The following is a 23,421-nucleotide window of genomic DNA, read 5'->3' as shown; positions in this document are numbered from 1 at the left end:
CTCTGAAACTGTTTTCTGGCCATTGGTTGGCAGACTGCTACAATGTGCCTTCTCTCCGACACTTACGACAGATGTCCCAATGCTGAGGACACAAATCTATCATGGTGTGAGTAACAAGACGCACACGAGGCAACAGGGAGTGGCTGCTGGGACACTGTTTACACACTGTGCAGAAGTCTCTGGACTCATCAGCTTGAACTGCCACAATGTCATCATCCCCGGATGCAGTGGACGCAGCCGGGCCACCTTGCATCACACCATGACACCGCACTATGCTTCCAGCTGCTGACCAGCGGTGTGAGAGACCTCATGTGACTCAGCAATGGACAATACCTAATTGATGGATGGATTTTCTAATTGGATAGCCCACTGCCGGACTTCCTTATCCAGGGCAGAGCAGATTATAACTTCATGAATCACAACATTCACATACAACTCTTTTGAATTGGATGTGACAAAATGGCACTGGCTACTAAGGCTTTTGAGTCGCAGCCCCGGCATGGTAAGGCTGATGGGGCTGTTTCTTCCATACATAGAATTCAACCCTAGTGGCCACAGCACGTGTGGGGTGGGGATAATAGGAATTCCGCAACATCTGATACAAAGCAGGAGAAATACAAGACAAAAACAGCGTATGACATACCTCCACATCCGTACCATGGATAGTGTAAAAATGTTGCCGTGGGCGGTGTTTGTATGTTTCCCAATCTTCTGCTGCCTCATCAAATGGCAGGAATGGAGGAGGAAACAGAGGGGGACAAAAGGGGACAGAACAACTCCGACACAGCCTGTTGCATGTCCTTAAGAAGTTCCATGTGAAGCAGAGCTTCCATGTAAAAAAAAAAAAAGGGGGGGGGGGGTCACAACTAAATGTGAAAAGCAACTGCACAATGAAACACGTGAAAAATAGCCCTACTCATCGCCAATGTGTTCTGACTACAAGAACACACAGATAATAACAAACCTAACACTTTATTACTTCAAGGATACTGGAACATGGAGTGGCTGCACTACTAGTTCGAGATACACAGGTTGAATGTCAACATATGACTGAGAGCAAGGCTGAACTGGCCCAAGTCTATAAGTCGTCACCCAGTCAGTACAGTGCACTACAGAGAGGCTACGTGCACACCCAAGAGTGGAGGCTTCTGCTGATGCTAGCGTCTTGTGACTTGTGGTGCACCATACAGCTGTGTGCCCAGATTGCAGGTGTGGAATCTTACATGGGTCACTACAGGAGATTGCTTAATAAAAGTTACCAATCCTTGCATGGGTTCTTTAAACAGGCTGAGCAGAGTTTCTCAAACCTCTTGTTTGGCCCTGTTTACAATTCCCATGACATGACATCATTGTTGCAGTGATTAAAATTTCTCATCAACTCTGTTTACTGATTCTGATAAACTATATTGCTGATCCAAGAGCACCATTCACCTCAAATGAAATGACAAACACTCCCAACCCACCAGCTGTGGTCATACATGCATGCAACATACTACACTGGTTCCAATGTTGAAACCATAAATTCTGAGATATGATCAGTTGGTTCTGATATTTTGGGAACTAATAACATGAAGTTTCCTGACAACCTTTTTCACTTGAATTGTTTTCAGATCAACTGCAATAAACAAACTGTTCATTTTCTCTTGTGCCAAAGAAAACACTGAGAAGATCTGACTGATTCAATCTGGGGCTTCTCAACAAAAATTACTTCAATTTTATTCAAATTTTACTCACAGAATTTATGTAAATCAAAATGTGTGAGAATTTAGTTTTTGCTTTGTGTGCTACGGGCTATCTTGTGCTCCAGTGTCTCCAATCGCAGCACATGCACATTTTTCATGACTTCCTGGAGAAGAAGAAGAAGAAGAAGAAAAAAAAAAAAGTTCCACTCAGCATTTACGCCAAAATCTTTGAGTTGGTAGCACAGAAATTTTTGTAATAGCTACATACTCATTGCTGAAGTATGTTATTTTCTGCAGATTTGTCCCATTTTGTTTCTGTAAATTCATGTTTCATCCAAAGGCAACTGTAACTGTATCATGTCTTGGACAGTCACTAATTATACAAAACCTGTTACATTGTATTTGTTCATTTTTAACAAAATACAAAAAAATTGAATGCAGCTGGACTATTTTTCCCAGTGAAAACCATGGAGAGCATTCCGGACAACAAAGGAGCAATTCTCTGCAAAATCTAGCACTTCATTTACTTCACCAGACTTAAGATTTTATTTCACAGTTTTCAGGTATTGCATTTTATTTTTTTTAAACAAAGTGGTGAATGGTCAGGTCAGAGATTTTTGATGCTATCTCAGTGAAAAAATTGTCTACTGACAGTTGCTTTGTTTCAGTTGATGCATAATCTGTGTGGAGCCATTGGGTTTACTCCACAGTTTCTTCGGGATCAGTGTTGGGTTGGGTTGGATTGGATTATCTGGGGGAGGAGATCAAACAGCGAGGTCACTGGCCTCATCGGATTGGGGAAGGACGAGGAAGGAAATCGGCCGTGCCCTTTCATAGGAACCATCCCAGCATTTGCCTGGAGTGATTTAGGGAAATCACGGAAAACCTAAATCAGGATGGCCGGATGTGGGATTGAACCATCGTCCTCCCGAATGCGAGTCCAGTATGCTAACCACTGTGCCACCTCGCTCAGTTGATCAATGTCCTTGTACAGATTAGTGAGGTGTGATTCAGCTGTTTTCTTCCAGGGCAACTCACACTGACACAGCATGCAAGTCTTTGATTCCATACCGAAAACTGCTAAATACATCAAAAATTTATAGTCCTGGTCAATGATGGAGCTAGCAAGCATCAATTTGACTTTCTAGTGAATTGCCCCCCCCCCCCCCCCCCCACACACACACACACACGAAATTTGTTTCAAATTGCATAGTAATAGTTGTTTTTATTACTGAACTTTTATTCCATCAGTTCTGACAGAAAAATAATCCTTTACCCCAGAGCTGAACGTCCATGTGGATGACCTCACACTTTTCTTCGTTTAGTGCCAATTGCCACTTTTCGCACCACACAGAAATTCTCTCTAGATCATTTTGTAATTGGAATTGATCATCTGATGATTTTACTAGATGGTAAATTACAGCGTCATCTGCAAACAATCTAAGGTGTCTGCTCAGATTACCACCTAGATCATTTATGTAAATCAGGAACAGCAGAGGGCCTATGACACTACCTTGTGAAATGCCAGATATCACTTCTGTTCTACTCGATGATTTACCGTCTATCACTACGAACTGTGACATCTCTGAGAGGAAATCACAAATCCAGTCACACAACTCAGACAATACTCCACATGCACACAATTTGATTAATAGTCACTTGTGAGGAATGGTATCAAAAGCCTTCTGGAAATCTAGGAATGTGGAATCGATCTAAGATCCATTGTTGACAGCACTCATTGCTTCATGGGAATTAAGAGCTAGCTGCGTTGCACAAAAACAATATTTTCTGAATCCGTGTTGGCTATGTATCAATAAGTCATTTTCTTCAAGAGGATTCATAATGTTTGAGTACAGTATATGCTCCAAACTCCTACTGCAAATTGAGGTCAGTGATATGGGTCTGTAATTCAATGGGTTACTCCTATTTCCTTTTTCCTTTCTTGAATATTGGTGTGACCAGTGCTACTGTCCAGTCTTTAGGAACAGACCTTTCATCAAGTGAGCGGTTGTATATGATTGCTAAGAAAGGTGCTATTGTGTGTGCATACTCTGAAAGGAACCTGATTGGTATACCATCTGGACCAGAAGACTTGCCTTTCTTACGTGATTTGAGTTGTTTCGCAAAACCAAACTACTTTTATGTCACTCATGCCAACAGCTGTTCTGGTTTCAAATTCTGGAATATTTACTTCGTCTTCCTTCTTGAAGGAATTATAGAAAACTGTATTTAGTAACTCCGCTTTAGTGGCACCATCATCGGTAACATTTCCATCGCTATTGCGCAGTGACAGTATTGATTGATTTTTGCCACTGGTGTACTTTACATACAACCAGAATCTCTTTGGGTTTTCTACCATATTTTGAGACAATGTTTCACTGCGGAAACTATTAAAAGCATCTCTCATTGACGTCCGCACTAAATTTCGAGCTTCTGTGAAACTTAGCCAGTCTTGGGGATTTTGTGTTCTTCTGAATTTGGCATGCTTTTTTTGTTGCTTCTGCAACAGTGTTCTGACGTGTTTTGTGTACCATGGTGGATCAGTCCAATCTCTTATTAACTTATGCGGCATGAATCTATCTATTGCTGTCAATACTGTATCTCTGAATTTGAGCAATATCTGGTCTACACTTATATAATTAGCTTGGAAGGAATGAAGACTCTCTCCTCGGAAGGCATCAAGCGAATTTTTATCTGCTGTTTTAAGTAGAGATATATTTTGTGTTTAATTATAGTGGTTTCGGTTGATATGGTTTTGAGCTTCGCTACTATGACCTTGTGTTCATTAATCCCTGTATCCACCATGACGCTCTCTATTGGATCAGGATTATTTGTGGCTATGAGGTTAAGAGTGTTTTCGCAACCATTTACAGTTCATGTGGGCTCCTCATGCACTAATTGTTCACTACTGCCGGCTTTGAACATGTATTTTCTCCAACAAATCGAGGGTAGATTGAAGTCTCCACCAATTATAATGTAGCTAAACAAAGGACCAAGAGTAGCTTGGATTTCAATGTTTGAAAAGCAAGTTTACAATATGGGCTCCAGCAAAAAGGTACATTCTTGAACGCAATGGATAAGCCAAAGTGGCCGTTGCTGGTAGGTTAGATTAGATTAGATTAATACTAGTTCCATGGATCATGAATAGGATATTTCGTAATGATGTGGAACGAGTCAAATTTTTCAATACATGACATAATTAAGTTAATTTAACAGCATAATTAAGTTAATATAACAACTTTTTTATTTTTTGTTTTTTTAAATTTTTTTGTTTAGATTTTTTTCTTTTTTCCTTAATTTATATCTAAAAATTCCTCTATGGAGTAGGAGGAGTTGTCATTCAGAAATTCTTTTAATTTCTTCTTAAGTACTTGTTGGTTATCTGTCAGACTTTTGATACTATTTGGTAAGTGACCAACGACTTTAGTGGCAGTATAATTCACCCCTTTCTGTGCCAAAGTTAGATTTAATCTTGAATAGTGAATATCATCCTTTCTCCTAGTATTGTAGTTATGCACACTACTATTACTTTTGAATTGGGTTTGGTTGTTAATAACAAATTTCATAAGAGAGTATATATACTGAGAAGCTACTGTGAATATCCCTAGATCCTTAAATAAATGTCTGCAAGATGATCTTGGGTGGACTCCAGCAATTATTCGGATTACACGCTTTTGTGCAATAAATACTTTATTCCTCAGTGATGAATTACCCCAAAATGTAATGCCATATGCAAGCAATGAGTGAAAATAGGTGTAGTAAGCTAATTTACTAAGATATTTATCACCAAAATTTGCAATGACCCTTGCATAAGTAGCTGAACTCAAGTGTTTCAGCAGATCATCAATGTGTTTCTTCCAATTTAATGTCTCATCAACGGACACACCTAAAAATTTTGAATATTCTACCTTAGCTATATGCTTTTGATTAAGGTCTATATTTATTAATGGCGTCGTAACCGTTTACTGTACGGAACTATATGTACTGTGTCTTATCAAAATTCAGTGAGAGTCCATTTACAAGGAACCACTTAGTAATTTTCTGAAAGACATTATTGACAATTTCAGCAGTTAATTTTTGTTTGTCAGGTGTGATTACTATACTTGTATCATCAGCAAAGAGAACTAACTTTGCCTCTTCATGAATATAGAATGGCAAGTCATTAATATATATTAAGAACAACAAAGGACCCAAGACCGACCCTTGTGGAACCCCATTCTTGATAGTTCCCCAGTTTGAGGAATGTGCTGATCTTTGCATATTATGAGAACTGCTTATTTCAACTTTCTGCACTCTTCCACTTAGGTACGAATTAAACCATTAGTGCACTGTCCCATTCATGCCACAATACTTGAGCATGTCTAGCAGAATTTCATGATTTACACAATCAAAAGCCTTTGAGAGATCACAAAAAATCCCAATGGGTGGTGTTCGGTTATTCAGATCATTCAAAATGTGATTGGTGAAAGCATATATGGCATTTTCTGTTGAAAAACCTTTCTGGAAACCAAACTGACATTTTGTTAGTACTTCATTTTTACAGATATGTGAAGGTACTCTTGAATACATTACTTTCTAAAAAAATTTGGATAAAGCTGTTAGAAGGGAGATTGGACGGTAATTGTTGACATCAGATCTATCCCTTTTTTTATGCAAAGCTATAACAATAGCATATTTCAGTCTATCAGGGAAAATGCCCTGTTCCAAGGAGCTATTACACAGGTGGCTGAGAATCTTACTTATCTGTTGAGAACAAGCTTTTAGTATTTTGCTGGAAATGCCATCAATTCCATGTGAGTTTTTGCTTTTAAGCACAAGTTTATTATTTTCCTAATTTCAGAGGGAGAAGTGGGTGAGATTTCAATTGTATCAAATTGCATAGGTATGGCCACTTCCATTAACAGCCTAGCATCTTCTAATGAACACCTGGATCCTACTATACCCACAACATTTAGAAAATGATTATTAAAAATATTTTCAACTTCTGACTTTTTGTTTGCAAAGTTTTCATTCAATTTGATGGTAATACTGTCTTTCTGTGCTCTTGGTTGACCTGTTTCTCTTTTAATAATATTCCAAATTGTTTTAATTTTATTATCAGAGTTGCTGATTTCAGACATGATACACATACTTCTGGATTTTTTAATAACTTTTTTTAATATAGCACAGTAGTTTTTATAACGTTTGATAGTTTCTGGGTCACTACTCTTTCTTGCTGTCAGATACATTTCCCTTTTCCGGTTACAAGATATTTTTATACCCTTAGTAAGCCATGGTTTGTTACATGGTTTCTTACGAGTATATTTAACTATTTTCTGGGGGCAGCAGTTTTCAAATGCATTTACAAAAGTGTCATGAAATAAATTATATTTTAAATTGGCATCAGGTTCACGGTACACCTCATCCCAGTCTAACTGCTGTAGGCTTTCCATGAAATTTGCAATTGTTAAATCGTTGACTGAACGTACTACTTTGGAGGACTGTTTAGTACTGCTGAATGGAGCTATGTCATATATTGTAACTAGCTGTGCACCATTTATGGTCGTGGGTATCTTTCCTACCAAGCCCTGAAGCTCTACTGTGGACAATGAGAGGGGAGGCATAGATGTAACAGCGACCATGTGGTGTGGCAAAGGGCAAACCCCATTCTGCGAGACGTCGAACCCTAAATAAACACTGGCCAGTTGAAAAAAAATGAGATTTCACAAGGTTATGATGTAAGCCTGCGGACTGCAAGACAGAAAACAAAGTCCACAAATTTTTCAAGTGATCAACCAGGGAGGATCCTGTGACAACAATATCATCCAGATAATTAATGCAACCTGGTAGGCATTGTCAACTACCCTAAAAATCATTAGAAAATAGCAGGGGTGCTACCCACATCATATATTGAGAGAGAGACAAAAAGGCGTATTCAAAACCAGAACTTGCTGAGAATCTTTGTCCACAGGGACCAGCAGATATGCTTCAGACAAATCAATTTTCACAGTTTCTCCTGATGCGGTAGAGGATATGTATCCTTGATCGACTCTACATTGACAGTAATACTGAAGTCACCACAGTGGTGAAGCTTACCCAACAGCTTCTGAACTACAACCAGCAGAGATGACCATTCAGCAGCCGTAATAGGTTTGCACCGCTCCTACAGATTGAAGTCTGTTCAGTTCTGCTTTCAGCTTTCATTTGATCTTTCAGGGTGACAGGAATAGGATGTGCATGACAAAAATAAGGTCAAACCATGGTTTCCAAAGAAATTCGAGAATAAAAATTCATAGCACACCCTATACCTTCCGAAAAAAAAAGGGTCCATAAACTTCTCATAGTGTTTCTAATTGAATATACAGTACCTGAATGCACACAAGGTTAGTGACAGAAAATCCGGATGTCCAAAACGCACCCACTCCAATCAAGTTCTCAACACTGGCATCAGCAACCACCAAAAATGTAATGGAACGGACAAGTGACTTGTAAGAGGCAGATAGTGTAAATTGTCCCAGCATTGCAATATTCTGTATGTTGTAACAGACCAGCTTCTGCATGACCGGTGTCACTGGTGGCAATCCTACAGCGCACAGTACCCCATTCTAATTATTAGATTTGATTAGCACATTTTCTTTTATGTCAGCCTACCTACATAAATAGTTAAGTTGTGCAAATACAATGTATTTACAAATGATACTGACGTAACCAACTTATTATATTTAAAAAAAATGTCTTCTATTGATTTCTGTTTACAACTTTCCCTATACTGATTGTGTGATATTTGTTATGGCTGTCTACTTTGATACTGATACTGCTACTAACACATTCAATTCTCACAAGAAGGTTTTCCATTCTTCTAATTTTTGACATTGTCTCTAGTTTAACATAGGCCTGGAGCATACAGCTAAGATGGCATACAGTTAGCCACATGATGATTTTAAGTTTAGTAGGATTTGGTCCATGAAAGATCAAAAATTCTCTCTATTCAAGTGTGGGAATAGGCATGATGCTGAAAATTACCAACCCATTTGACTCCTCTCTACATTCTCTAAAGTAATTGACAGGTTAATGAAACCAGGACTCACGAAGTACTTAGATGAACACAGCCCACTGAATAACCAGCATGGCTCTTTAACTGGTAGAAGTACAGAAACAGTAAGAAATTATTACACAACTAAAATAGCTAGTAATTTTGATAACAACATTACTGTTGTCCAAGTTACTTTAGAGCTCTCAAAAGCTTTCGATACGGTTAGTTATGAAATCCTTCTAGATAAAGTTGGATGTAATGTGGATAAGAGGAACAGAAAATGAATGGTTGAATCATATTTGCAAACTAGATTACAGGTTGTGGAAATCATCAGTTCATGCTAATCATAAAATCAGATTAGTATGTGACATTAAGAAATCTCTGTTCACTACAAATGATCAAGTCATTAAGTCCTTTCATTCATGATTTAGTGCCAACAGGCTGGCCCTAAATGTGAAGAAAACATGCTATAGTAAAATTTGGGAAGGCTAGTCAAAACCAAGATCTCCATCTGGTACTGGGTGGAAATGAGCCAAAGGACATGGTGCACAAAACTTAGGTATGTGTGTTGACCAAGACAAACTGAAAAGACCATGTACCTAACCTCCCAGAAATTCAATTCTGCATGTTTTGCTTTGAGAATTATTTCTAAAGTCTGCTTAATAGATGTTGCTAGAATGGCTTATTTTGGTTACTTCTAGTCCTTGTAGCTTATGGAATAGTTTTATGGGGTAAATTAATAGCTGATTAAATGAAATTTTTACACTACAGTGAAGGGCTATTTGAATCTTGTCACTTAGCTCAGTTTGGACTTTTTTTCCCCTCCTTGTACATATACAAATGTGGCTTGATGACGAGCTAGAGTTGGTAATCTGCTAACCAACCCCATCTATCACAGTTATAATACTCGCAACCGTTGGTCCCTCCATACAGAAAAACAACCTGCACTCAAAGACACACGAGTCATGTTGGTGCCGTGCTTTAAAATAATGCACTGCCAACATATACAAAGACGCTGGAGATGGAAACAGCTTTTAGATCATAGTTAAAATCACTTTTTGTTCAGAAGAGTTTCAACAATGTAAATGAATACGTTACCCTGTAGGATTCTATGCTGAGTTCCTGTGATTCTGTTAACTGCTGATGGAGCTATAGCACTGTGTTGGTCTTTGCAAAGAATGATTCTGCTGTTGGTCTTCTGTATCCTCCGTTTTACATGCAGTGCGACACACCTTTGCTGAGAAAAGTTCTGGTGCTAACCTAATTGTGATGGTTATATTATATTCTTAGCAGGTTTTCATATCCTTGTGCTTTATACCTTTTAGCGGTGCTACACAATATGCTATTGTGTTTTAAATCAAAGTTTCACATTTTACTGACATTACTGATTGACTTATTGTGCATTTTGTACTTTCATGCAGTGTCATGTGATTTGTTCATATGTTTTCACTTTTTCAGAAGCAGTTTTATTTTCAAAATTTCTTTTTCATTTATTTACTTATTGACTGTGCATGTTGCACTCACAATCTAGATTTTTTATTCTCCATCCAAGCATGACTGAGGGAGTTTGGTACTCCAGTCTTAATGTAGTGGACTCACATTCAGAAGGACTGGAATTCATCCTCAGTCCAGCCATTCTGACTTGGGTTTTCCATAGTGTCTCCTTGTAGCAGAGGTGAATGCTACAATGGTTCCTTTGATGAGATCATAGTAGATTTCTTGCCATATCCTCATCTTATCCTATCCTATTTTGTAAAAATTTATATGTAAATATTTCTGTATGATGCTGACATATCCAATACTATTGTACCAAATGGTCCACGGACAAATAAATAAAATAATGAATAAATTTGTGTGTAGGTTTATTAGTAGTAAGATTAGGCTGCTATTATAACTATCCACTTATCTAACTGATAAGTAACTGTCACTGATATACTAAGAACATATACTTCGTTATTGGCTTACCCATATTTGGAGACTTGTTTTTACAGTTATTATTATCCACCATATTACATAAGAAACATAGCTTGTGGATTATCCATACATATTGGCATTTTTGAGACTTACTCAGATATTATCAATGACAAATATGCTCTAATGTATCCAGTTTGTACCTTTACGTCATGCAAGTCTTGTTAGAAATACTGCTGCTAATTTTGTTGTTTAGGGCCTCATGGTGGCATATTATATCACTGAAAAAGTAGTGTGGAAAATAAATTGGAAATGAAATTACAGCTGACAGTGTTCTTGATACTTTCTCCATGTTCACATGCAGGTGCCATCTCTGTTTATTATCCATCTAGATGCCTAAGAATTTCATACACAGAGCCTCACCCAGAGTGTGCCAATTGACCTCTACTTCTGTTGTCTGCAAATCAGTTTTATTTGCTTGAAATTACATTATACCAATCTTTGTAAGATCAGATGTTAAACTTTAAGACAAATATTGATATTTCAGAAGTGTTCTCCAATGTCTCAGGTAAGTTATTTACACAGGCCAAGAACAGGAGGAGCCAATTGCCAAATATTGTGGAAAAACAATATTTAAAGATGTCCACTTTGAATTCAGTCTTATTTCTAATGTAGCACTTGTCAATGCAACCCTCTGTTTTGTATTGTTAATACATGACTCCACGATTTAATGCCATATCCTTTTAGTTTCCCTAATGGAATTTATGATCTACGTAATCACAGAATTTGGTAAGATCACATAAAATGGCAACAGTACAGCTTTTCTTGTTTTATTAAGCTAGAACTGAGTTTTTGTGGATATCTACTAGTTCCTCTGTACAGAAGCTCTTATAGAAGCTGAACTGAGCTGCTGTTGACAGATTATTACCAGAGAAGTGGTTCAATGCTCTGTTGTGATACCTTCTCAAAACTGTTAGATCGCATGGAAAGGAGAGAGATGGGTCTATAACAAGAGGTCACTTGTTTATCTCCACTTTTATAAATGAGTGTACTACCACATACTTCAATATTTCAAGACCTATACCTTGACCCACCATCTGGTTGCAAAGGTAACTCAGACAAGGAATTACCAAGTTGGCACAAGACAGTGCCATCCCTGGCAGTCAGTAGTTTTACTCCTGACGACAATGGTAGAACAAGCCACAAAAACTCGAGAATTTTATTGGAACTGATGTGGCTTCAAAACCGAGAAGATTTTTATCTTGGCACAAGACATTAGTACTTTCACTGAAATAGAAATTTAAGAGTTAGCCTATTGCTTTTCAGTGACCTAATGATTCTTGTGACTTCTATAATAGATGATTTGTCAAAACTGCTGTTTGATGGTGCATTCAATGCCTAACCAAGTCTAATAAATCTGCTTTCTATGTTGCCCCCCCCCCCCCCCATGTTATTAGCTACTATAGGAACAATTCACTGAATTTGGAAGCCAATCATTTGAATTTAATGTCATCTCTCACAATGCTAATGTTAGAAAGAAGAGTTTAACAAAGTTTGTTCCATTCTTAATCATGTTCCAAAGCACTTCACATATACAAATTTCAGGACATCATTTTAGCAGTGAAATAGGAATGCTGAATGTGTGTGGATATAACTTCTACTTCAATGCAGCACAGATATGGAGGAGGTAGAGATTAAGACACAAAGGAATTACGACATGTAGCTGCTAGTGGACACTGATTTATGCCAATGGAGAAAGTTTAAAATTTGTGCCACACCGGAATTTGAAACCGGGTCTCCTGCTTATTAGGCAGATGCTCTGACCACTGAGCCATCTGGACACAGTGGTCATTGCAACTGCACAGACTTCCCTAGCATGCCTCTCGTCAGACCCAAATTCTCAACTTACCTGCAAACTACTGATGTAGTGCTCCTGCCCATTATCCTCATTATTCGTAGTGTTTTGCCAAATCCCATAAGAATTCGAATGTGGTGTGAATCTGCACTGACGAGATCATTGGCCAATCTCCCCTTAATTGTAAATGTAGAGTCTGCTCTTTTGGACATGTCAGAAAGAACACACATCATTTTGATCCTACAGCCACTATCAGTCAAGATACAAAGGAATTATGAAATGTAGTTGCTAGTGGGCACTGATTTACATTAATGGGGAAATTTGAAAAACTCCTGCACTGTGCTGATGTTTATCGAACAATTCTTTATTTTTTAACTCTTATATTCCATGTAGGGCTATCTTGCAGTTATACCTGAAATAAGCTTTGAAAAATGTGTTCCAACTCTACCTACATCAAGTGAATCGCTCACTAAGTGGATACAAAGGATTTGAAACAAATAGCAAAGAAGGAATACAAATACAGAAACACTGAAATTCTGAGCTCCTGTAATGGGCATTTTAAAACCACAGTGTTAGAATTTGGTGGAGAGATCAGAGTAATGCATAGAGTTTGCTGGTAACTTAACATTATTCATTAAAATGTGTGATGAACTTTTTTAAAATTTTTATATCCTACATAATAAAATAAACCACATGGAGATTTCAATTTAACTTGTGGCGTCTCTGGCACAGAGTGCCCTAACTTTGACTCTTATTTCTTTGGACTGCTTTTGTTCTAGCTGCTGCTCGGCGCGTAACTTCTCGTTCTTCCACGTTTGATCGTTTTGTCTCAGTGAGTAATAAATCTACTTAGTGTGTGTTATTACTGACCAACCATATGTGATAACCACAGTGGTGACCCCAACACCGTCATCATCATCGTCTCATTGCGAGTTATTTTGTGCTTGTTTTCGTCATTTATGAACTTCATGTGCCAGCCCACATTGTTTCCACCACAATGGATCTACCAGTGTCTTTCGGTGCAAGTGCCACATGCCCTATTAACCATGCTTGGGACCACGAGCGGTCAAATGTATCTAATGCGAGTTTGGTTAAAAGTGAAGAATTATTTATGCCCGGCCATGCCGACGGCCACCTAACCTTAACCAGCTCAACATGGCCACCATCTAGTGTGGCAGCACAACAGCCACAACATGAACAGTGCACGCCGCCTAATGACATTGTGGACGATCTTCCAGTTAAAGACATTGCGGTTTATCCTTCATCAACGCCTTTATCTTCAGGATGGTTTGACGTGCTGAAGAAGATCCAGAACTGCGAATTGAACATTTCTATGCACAGGATTGCACATTCTTGCAGTTCCCAGGTCAGCCTCCCCATGGCTGCACCTCGACCGCCATCTGCCCGCTGTTGCAACGGCACTGGCTGTTATACCCATGACGTGTTCTTTGTCAGGCCTGCTGTTTGGACACACCGTGGCAACTTTTATGCCCGCCACCTCCACACTGTGTGCTGCATGCGGCCGTCGCCCCATGCAGACCTCGGGCAACGCACCATTCACCGCTACTGCACTTCCAGTGTCTGAGGCATCCTGCTCTGATTGCATATATCTCCGACTGCTGGTGCTACCTCAACATGTATTACCCGGCAGGTTTCCCAAGCTACCTGCTCATCTGAACCTCAACAGAAACTTGCACAAGTATTCGACAGTAAAAGCACTGCTCATCAAGTGCCTTTGTCGCCCTCCAGCGGAGACCATCCACCACATTATTCACAACAAGCTTCTCAACAACTGCACTCCTTCCCAGCTTTGGCGGCAGCTATATGTATTAATTGACGATCAAGCCTTACCTGATGTCGTGTTTTGGACCCTGAGGATGGTCAATATGCCTTCAGATCTGCAAATCCATCTACTGTCTCATGTCACCAAACTACTTGAGGTTTGTTTATGCATGGCAGATCGGGCTTACACTATCATTCGTCACCGACACCGCCTGTCATGGATGACATCTCCATCACCCTCAGTTGGCACACCTGCACCTTCAGTTCTGCGCCCTGCCGGCAGAGGCCAGCGCACTCGCATTGGGGCCTCAGCTGCCAGTCAGGAGCTGCCACCTAGCAGTCTAAAGAAGGTACTGCCTACAGTTTCCTGACGGCCGCTGACCTTGCTTGAGCAGCAGCCCGATTGGTTAACGGCCCCAACGCAATCAGCTGTGGCCCCCTCCCACTCCGCACTGCCCTGCTTACTGGCCTATCCGCTGTGCTGGTTCTATGCTACTTACGGGGATGCCGCCCGCAACTGTTATGCGCCTTGTGCGATACCCAAACAATTCTGGCGGGCATGTTTAGGTGCCACAACCCGCCATGTTCCTTCACGGCGCCTACTGTCCGACACTGCACCACTCGCCTCAGCAATGCGATGTCTCTATGCCACAGACACATCATCAGACATTCACTTTCTCGTCAACACTAGCATCGAAGTTAGCGTTATGCCGGCCAAGCATGCTGGTGACACTTTCACCTACTACCTTCTCCTTGATCGCCGATAATCATTCTCCTATTGCAGTCCATGGCTCCATCATGATATCGCTTCACCTATCACCTGTCCACACCTTTCCTTGGACCTTCCATGTTGCTGATGTGGATGAACCTGTGATTGGGCTTTGATTTTCTACATTGTTATGACCTTTCACCAGACCTGCAAGCCACCATCTGGCTCTACTGTTCCGTGCTCGCGCGAGTTCAGGACGACTTTGCTCTATGCCTCCTTGACTACGCTTTCCACATGTGCATCCCTGCTTAAGCGCATTACTGCACGGTTCACTGACCTGTCAGACGTGCGCTCAGAAATCAACAAACTCCGCGTCCAGAATGCTGCCTTATGCACCCGCATTGCCTCTACCTCTGCTGAGTTGTCAATACATCGTCTATCTGCAGAACCGCAAAGAGGCAACCCAACATGCGCCTCAACCACGTATTCTCACCAACCTGCTCCTGTGTTGAGCATTTCACCGCTTGCTGTTGTTTTCGCATCGCTGCGGACGAATCTCCAAGATGCACCTGCATGCACCCCTCCTGATTCTTCGCACCGAGTTGCTCCTTCACCATGCCTTCCACTGTCTATTACAGCCAACGTCCCATCTACGCCGCCTCGGTTCACCAAGGCCAATGAAGCAACTTTGCCTGCGGATCTCTTCTTGACCCCTGTTGGTGACCACCCTTCGCGAGTATCGGCCATCAGTAATGGCACTTTTTGTAGGATTTTGCACCACCAACGGCCCACCTGTTATAAGGCCAGGCGCCTTAACACTTCCAAACTTCTGCGTGCCAAGGAGATCATTCAGGATCTGTTGGTTTTGGGCGTCCTCCACCCCTCCGATAGCAACTGGTCTTCACCCATTCACCTTGTTCCTAAAAACGACGGCACCTTACGCATGTGCAGGGACTACAGGTCCCTGAACACTTGCATCACTATCGATATCTACCCAATTCCACATATACAGGATTTCACGCAAATACTATATGGTTTTAATTTTTTCTCTGTTTCAGATTGTTCCAAGGCACCATCAGATCCCTGTGCATCCACCGGACATTCCTAAGATGGCCATCATCACACTCTTCGGCCTATTTGAATACTGTTACGCGCCTTATGGATTGAAAAATGCTGTGCAAACATGGCAGCGGTTCATTGACTCCATTCTGCTCCCTTTGCCATTTGCTTACGCTTACTTAGATGATACAGTGATCTTTTCTTCCTCCGCTGAGGAGTATCAAGTTCACCTTGATGCCATTCATTCGATCCTCGCTGCCAACGGTGTCGTGATAAACCATGGTAAATCTCAACTGTGTTCCACATCAGTGACCTTCCTAGGCCATACCATCTCTGCCGACGGCCTCTGACCGATGAGTTCTCATGCCGAAACCATACTTGATATCCCTCTCCCCAAGGATTACGCCCAGCTCTGTCGTTTTCTGAGTATGGCTAATTTTTATTGCCACCATATTCCTCAGGCTGCCTCCAACCAAACGGCCCTCACCAATGCCCTCTTTGGCAAGAACACCATTGGGAAATGGAAGTTGGAGTGGACCAAACCTATGCTCGATGCATTTTGTAACCTCAAAACTGCCCTCGCCAAGGCCGTCACACTCGCCCACCATAATCCTGAGGCCCATGTCTCAATCGCTACAGACGCCAGTGACTCAGCTGTGGGCGCTGTTTTACACCAGCACGCCACTGATTCCACCCAATCCCTCCACTTCTTTTCCAAGAAACTAACTAAGAGCCAGAGTAAATGGTCAGCTTTCGACCATTAGTTCCTCGCAGTGTACGAGGCAATTTTCCATAGTGACCTGAAGGGGCAACCTATCTTGTTCTACAGGGTGAAAAGTATTTAAACCGACAAACTCTGGGAGGTTGTAGGGGACATCAAAACAAATATTTTTCCCTAATGTCATTTTTTCGTATGAGGGTTATTTAAACCAGTGGAGGCTGTATTACGATCTTCAGTTGTAGGCAACTGCTGTCCACCAGTGTAGTAGTGCATTGTCTCTGTTTACTAATGGAGTGATACACCTGGAGTTAGTACACTGATATAGTTGGTGCATACTACGTAGCGCACCACAACAGATGAGCTGCACAGCGGGTTTATCAACAACAATATCCTAATCGCCGTATCCCGCATCATACGACCTTCGCTGCTGTGTACCAACGGCTGCGTGAGACTGGGTCATTTAGAAGGTTACCTGGACAGGGACGCTGTCGCATGGTAAGAACGCTGCAATATGAGGAAGCTGCCTTGCAGCATGTGGAGCGGGATCCTTCCATCAGCAATCGTGCAATTGCACGTAACATGGGGACGAATCAGACAAATGTAAGAACAGTCCTTCGAGAGCAATTGTTATGTCCATTTCACTTACAGTGTGTCCACAACCTGGAACCAGCGGATTATCCACCCAGAGCACAGTTTTCGCAGTGGTACCTGGAACAGTGTGAAATGCATCCTATATTTCCATTCTCTGTGTTGTTTACCGATGAAGCAATGTTCGGGCGTGATGGAGTCTTCAACATGCACAATTCGCACGTTTGGAGTGAGGATAATCCATATGCCACAGTTACTAAAGTGCGCGTCATTTACGACGGCAGCCGAGTTTAGGTTCGTTCTGCGCATCTGACGTTACAAAACACAGACAGCCAATGAACAGAGAACGACGTTGCCAGAGCTCGACTGCAGTGCAGAGCACAGACGAGTGTCTTCAGTTTCAGAAATGTTCAGTCATAAATAAAGTAATTGAACAAAAGCAATGTCTTGATAGCAGACTTTCTTTTATAGAAAGTTTGGAAAAAGCATTCTTTATACAAATTACTTCATATTCTATTAATTAATTAAACCAAACAAGCAATAAGCCTCCTAATTCAGGCGATAGCAAGGGAAGGTGTTTGTATCATTCTCACTAACGGCTTTTTCGCAATAAAGAACAGTGGTAATTGCTTATTTCCTTTTGTACTTCGACGAAACTTGAGTAATTCATAGTCATACCGACAGTGTTTGTCGGTATTTTGCATAGGATTTTAAAGTCCTCCGGTAGATCGATTGAACGACGAGCTGTGTTAGCGTAATGGTTAAAGTGTTTGGCTGCTAACCGAAAGGTTCTGAGTTCAAACCTTGTTTGCTGCCTAATATTTTCTTTATTTAAAAACAATATCGAAGTGTCTTACTTCATGAATTTTATTCGTTTGAATGTAATTTTTTGAAATTTCTAGTGGCAACTAAAATCGATCATAAGGAAAGTATACGCTATGGACTTTTACCTCTGAAAACTCTTCAAAATTCCGTGCAATGGTTTACTACGTCTAATGCTGTACAAGAACTGCGTTGAACATCGAAACAAAATTAAGTCATTTATGGGGGGAAGGTATCAGTCAAGAAGATGTGTAAAAATCAAATTTTTGGGCGAAATAGTTTTTGTGAAATCGAATGATAATGTGTGTCAAAGCCGTCAAAACACCATGTGTCTGCACAGGCGAGCAGTGCAGTCATGAGAAAATCGCGCACAGTGCGGAATGCGGGGAGCACGTCTCTGTAGAAGCGAAAGGGTTAATGCGGCCGTGGTGGCTTTTATTTTATAAACTGTGCGCTCCTGCCTAAACGTAAGTTTGAGAACTATACTATGGCGCTGCTTCTATTGGTGCGTGCAACTGGCAACGCAGCAATCTCCCTCGTCTGGGAGTGCATGCGCGAACCGCCAAGATAAAATAATTGAACTATAGTGCTCATCAAGTGCGGTTCTTCGTTAATGTGTGGGTCGGTGTTGTTGGGGACTGTTTAATTGGGCCGTATCTGTTACCTAGGCCATTAAATGGCAGGCACTATTACAATTTTCTTGCCAGAGCATTGCCAAAATTGGTGGAAGACGTCCCACTCCCTACAAGACAACGCATGTGGTTCGAACATAACAGAGCACCGGCACATTTCAGTCGTCGTATACATCGATTCCTGGACCGCCGGTTCCCATAAATGTGAATTGGCAGAGGTGGTCCTGTACCATGGCCTGCTCGATCCCCAGATATGTCCTCTCTGAACTTTTCTGTGTGGGGAGAGAAGCGCAACCTTGTTTATGAAAACTCCTGTTGCATCAGAAGAGGATCTGGTTGCCCGTGTCAGACAGAACATGATCTGACAGTGTAACCTTTGTTTACATGTCAATGGAGGCATTTTTGAAAATCTACTGTAACTGAAATTGGGTTGTGTTAATGTGTTGTCTCTTGGTCATAAAAAAATGGAAAAGTGTCTGTTAGTTTAATTAATTTTCTGCCCGAGAAATCTCCCTCTACTGGTTTAAATACTCCTCATAGGAAAAAATGTCATTAGGGAAAAATATTTGTTTTGATGTCCCCTACAACATCCCAGAGTTTGTCAGTTTAAAATACTCTTCACCGTGTATACAGATCACAAGCCACTCTTAGATGCTACTTGTTATCCTTCCGCCGAGGTGTTCCGCCAATGGACTACATCTGTCAACATTCTTCAGACACGTGCTATATCCACGGTGTGGAGAACATTGTGGCGGACTACCTTTCCAGCACCTGCACGCTAACCGCACCGCTGAATCTGGAAGAGCTCACGCAACTTCAGGCCAAAGATGATGATATACAGCGAATAATATCAGAAGAGTCATTGCTCTCTGTTCAGTCCCACATACTACAAGGGTTGACGATCCCTGTACTTTGTGACACCTCTACAGGCACACCCTGCCCCCTGGTCCCTACTGCCCTTCGAATAGGGTCTTTACTGCATTGCACAGCTTGGCCCATCCTGGAACGCAAGCTACAATGCGGCTGGTTAGGGAGCGTTTTGTTTGGCCCGGTATGAAGCACAACTGCCGCACTTGGCCCCATGCATGTGTCCCGTGCCAGCACAGCAAGGTTGGCAGGTACGCTCAACCTCCATTGGGCAAGTCTGACATTCCAACAGGGAGTCTTCGGCACTTCCATATTGACGACATAGGTCCCCTCCCTCCTTCCAAGGGTTACAGATACATCTTATCGATCATCGACTGTGTGACCCACTGGGTTGAGGTGGTCCCTCTTATCGACATCATGGCCGAGGCCATAGCATGCTCTTTCATCTGGGTGTAGGTTGCTCGTTTTGGCTGTCCCCTGTCTCTCACGACTGACCAGGGATGCCAGTTTGAGTCCGTCCTCTTAGCACGACACTGCAGCGTTGCCAAATTTCACACCACGGCTTACCACCCGCAGGAGAACGGCCTGGTCAAACGGTGGCACCGCACACTGAGATTCTATACAGTGAACCCCCTCCTCTTTCCCACAGAGTTCGTGAAGGATTCACTGTCAGCGACTACTGTGGATCTTCCCACTCTGGTTGACTGAGTTCATACGCACATCACATGCCTCCGCACCCACCTTCCACACCCTCAATCCACCCCACCTATGTTCATCCACAAGGACCTCGCTTCGTGCGACTTTGTGATGCTGCAGGATGACACTGTGTGAACAGCCTTGCAGCTGTCTTATTCGGGCCCTCACCATGTACTACATCATGGTACGAACACGTTCATCATCCATCTACATGGACGCCCACAGACTGTGTGTGTTAACCAACTGAAACCAGTGTCGTCACTCACTGACCTGCCTCCCGACGTTGTCGACCTGCCTTCAGCCAATATTTCTCCGCCTACGCAGCCGTTGGAACCACGGGATCCTTGCACTGCAGATCCCGACGCGCCTACTTCTCGCACCGGACACCGCCTACAACTGCAGCACTGGCATGAAGATTATGAATTCGTGTTACGAAGCTTTCCTCTGCCGTACTCGCCGCTACTGGGGCGGGGGGTTGAAAAATGTGTTCCATCTATCTAGGGCCTACATCAAGTGAATCGCTCACTAAGTGGATACAAAGGATTTGAAGCAAACAACTTATCAAAGAAAGGATACAAATATAGGAACACTGAAAGTTTGAGATCCTGTAATAAGCCTTTTGAAACTACAGTGGTAGAAATTCATGGAAGAATCACAGTAATACAGAGTGTTTGTTGGTAATATAAAATTATTCATTAAAATGTGTGATGTACTTTTTAAAAAATTTTATTTCCTACACAATAAAATAAATTATGTGGAGATTTCAATTTAACTTGTGGCATCTCTGGTGCAGTGCCCTACCTTTGACTTATTTCTTTGGACTGCTTTTGTTCTAGCATCTTCTCGTCACGTAACTTCTTGTTCTGTTATGTTTGTTCATTTTGGCTCAGTGATTAACAAATGCATATTCAACACTTAGTGTGTGTTATTACTGACCAACCATACGTGATTACTACAAACTCTTTTAGAAATACCATTCTGAAGCAATACATAGGCCTTTGCCCTCATAAAATTTGTAGTAGTGTACATGCGAACTACCATACACTCAACGTATACATCCTCTCCACAAGACACAGAGAACAATGTAATGAAACGTTTTACCTACAAGTATGTAATTTGTCAGAGTACTAGCAGAAAGCACAGTATAAGGGTTCAAATCAAAATGTTAAAGCACTCAGAATTTTCCACTGGACACTTTCAATATAAACAGCACTCAAATATGAGTACAGTTATTTGGTTTTTGATGTTGCATAGTGCCTCCTCTTTTCACGTCTTAGAAGAATATTTTTTGAATAAACAAATTGAAACTTTCACCCTGCCATTTCGTTAACTATAATACCGATTTATTTGCATACACCTTTGCATCTAGATCTGCACTCTGCAAACCACTGTGAAGTGTACAGCAGAGGGTAGTTCTCACTGTACCATTCAAGTATGAAGTGTGGGAAAAATCAGTGTTTAAATGCCTCTGCGCATGCTGCAATTATTCTAATCTTATCCTCATGATCTGTATGCGAGCAATATTTAGCAGTGTTCAAGGGATCTATGATAGAATATAGTTAGCAGGGGTTAACTCAGCTGAAAATATATTGCAGAATCTGATAGGCCTTGTAAATGAACATTTAGAAACAGAGTTAAGCATTTCTGATTTTCCTTAGTTACTCTAAACATCAGATCCGGTCTCATCCACGAGTGGCTGTGCACCAACAATGTCGCCTTTACATACACCTAGAATTTCCTCGAGTATTGTGAAACATCATTTAATAACATTCAGATACCGTAGTCACTGAAGGCTTCAAGTGTTAAGTCTATTGAGTGCAAAACACGTTTCATTCAAACTCTGTCTATGGCCTATGTTTTATTTTATATACATTATTCAGTAGTGTGTTTCTTTAGAAGTTTTTCACTGTCACTGTACACCAAGGAGAATTTCTCCCATTATGAACTGTCCTACTGGGCACACACCTAAAAGCACATGGTCAACTATTCTTTCAAACTTTAGCCGTAGTTTCTCTACCTGTTCCTGTCCTTAATTAAAAGTTTCAAATTCCTCACAGAGGTATGGCACTATCCTTCCTCTGTCTAGTTTCCTGAGCGTTTAAATCTTTCTGCTTGTTTCAGCTGCCCTTGGTGTCATGTAGCAGTAATACGGTCACACAATTGCAAATGATTCACACTTTTTCCTCCTGAAGCGAAACCAGCATTTAACCTTTATATATTTCGGCTACTTTATGTTCGTAGTTGTAAACCATCAAATTATCGCGTATCTACTATAATTCACTGGGCATCCTAAATAACTTATTCATACAGCCGGGGTTCCGATACATTACGACTAACTTTTCTATAAGAATGTGCTGCACTACTGTCGAACTGACTTCTCTACTGTGACATGTATATTTCCGCGCGGTGTCTCTGTTGACGCGATGTCGTACACAGTCGAACTAGTTTCCGGCAACTAGAGTAGCAGTGACACTTAACAAATAAGAAATATTACGGCTTAAACATACCCTTCCCTTCCTACTCCTGTCAACTTCAGTGACACATACCACTTCCAAATATGTCACAGATTTTACTGTTACTTGTTATGATTACAGTTGCACATCAACTTTGACGTTGTTAAAAAGTTAGATGTGCTTCAAATGCGTTGAAAACTTGCACTTGTATGTCGCACCAGTTTTCTCAATTCGCACCAGCCAGCTTGCATACAGAAAAACATCTTATGTTTATCTTTTTATCGTTTCCATTGCAGCTGCTATAAAGTTATTTTATGTGGGCATTGTTGGTAGTTTCATTTATATGGTGTGAAATAAATAATTCTTTTTACCAGAACCCACAAATGGTGACGCCGATTTGATAATGAGTACACAGGAATCATTGTAATCACTATTTCAATTTCACTGTGGCAATTTAAATACGTTTTTTAATGAATACTCATAATCGAACGACACCGGTATGGAAATATCGCTTGGAAGTGGAATCCCAATTTACTACCGCAAGTATTAGCACTGAGATGGAGTAATATCATTACGTTTTGGGATTGTCTGGTAGTGAAGTTAAAAACTGCAAACCGAAATAGAGAACAAAG

The 23,421-nt window shown here is 41.1% G+C and overlaps 1 protein-coding gene and 1 non-coding gene across 3 annotated transcripts in view; both read right to left on the bottom strand.

Moving 5' to 3' along the window:
- Nucleotides 1-22,946, bottom strand: part of LOC126253546 (zinc finger protein 501-like) — a 52,475-nt gene extending 29,529 nt beyond the window's left edge. Inside the window, exons 1-2 of one of the 2 annotated variants that reach the window (XM_049954951.1) lie at nt 22,844-22,893; nt 17,378-17,439 (exon numbers count right to left, since the gene is read on the bottom strand). The gene's annotated coding sequence lies outside the window, so the exon portion shown is untranslated. Of the gene's footprint in view, nt 1-17,377; nt 17,440-22,843 lie in introns of both variants that reach the window. The other variant, XM_049954950.1, reaches the window with a different exon arrangement.
- On the bottom strand, nt 12,374-12,446 carry Trnai-aau (transfer RNA isoleucine (anticodon AAU)). Its single transcript has one exon. It is a non-coding gene; the product is annotated as a tRNA-Ile (tRNA).
- Nucleotides 22,947-23,421: the final 475 nt, after the last annotated feature.

Source organism: Schistocerca nitens, chromosome 4 (genome assembly GCF_023898315.1).
Source record: "Schistocerca nitens isolate TAMUIC-IGC-003100 chromosome 4, iqSchNite1.1, whole genome shotgun sequence".
In the NCBI taxonomy this organism is placed as follows: Eukaryota; Metazoa; Arthropoda; class Insecta; order Orthoptera; family Acrididae; genus Schistocerca; species Schistocerca nitens.
Note: the sequence above shows the minus strand (reverse complement) of the source record. Positions and strands in the feature narration are given on the sequence as shown.